The sequence below is a fragment of the Gavialis gangeticus genome, unplaced genomic scaffold (genome assembly GCF_001723915.1).
Source record: "Gavialis gangeticus isolate Ggan-Ray unplaced genomic scaffold, GavGan_comp1, whole genome shotgun sequence".
Taxonomy (NCBI): Eukaryota; Metazoa; Chordata; order Crocodylia; family Gavialidae; genus Gavialis; species Gavialis gangeticus.
Genome location: NW_017729032.1, coordinates 9770561 through 9770934, shown reverse-complemented (window position 1 = coordinate 9770934; position 374 = coordinate 9770561).

Genomic DNA, 374 nt, shown 5'->3' with positions numbered 1-374 from the left:
GGGGGGTGCAGGATGCAGATGCAGCAGCGCTGGGAGCAGGGGCTCTGCCCTGCTGCTGCTTGCCCAGCCGGGGGTGGGACGTGGGCATGGCTCGCTCTGGGTTGAAGGGGGCAAGCGGCAGCAGGGCAGAGCCCCCGCTCCTAGCATGCCCGCATCCTGTGCCCTTCTGTGTCAGCTAGCAAGTGGTGGCAGGGCAGAGCCCCCACTCCCAGCACTGCCATGCCCACATCCTGCACCCTCCCTCCGTGTTGGCTGGCAAGCGGAGGCAAGGCAGAGGCCACTCTCCCAGCACTGGTGTGGGTGCGGTAGTGCTAGGAGCAGGGGCCTATGCTCTGCTGCTACCCAGAGCAAGCTGCACCTGCATTGTGCCCCCC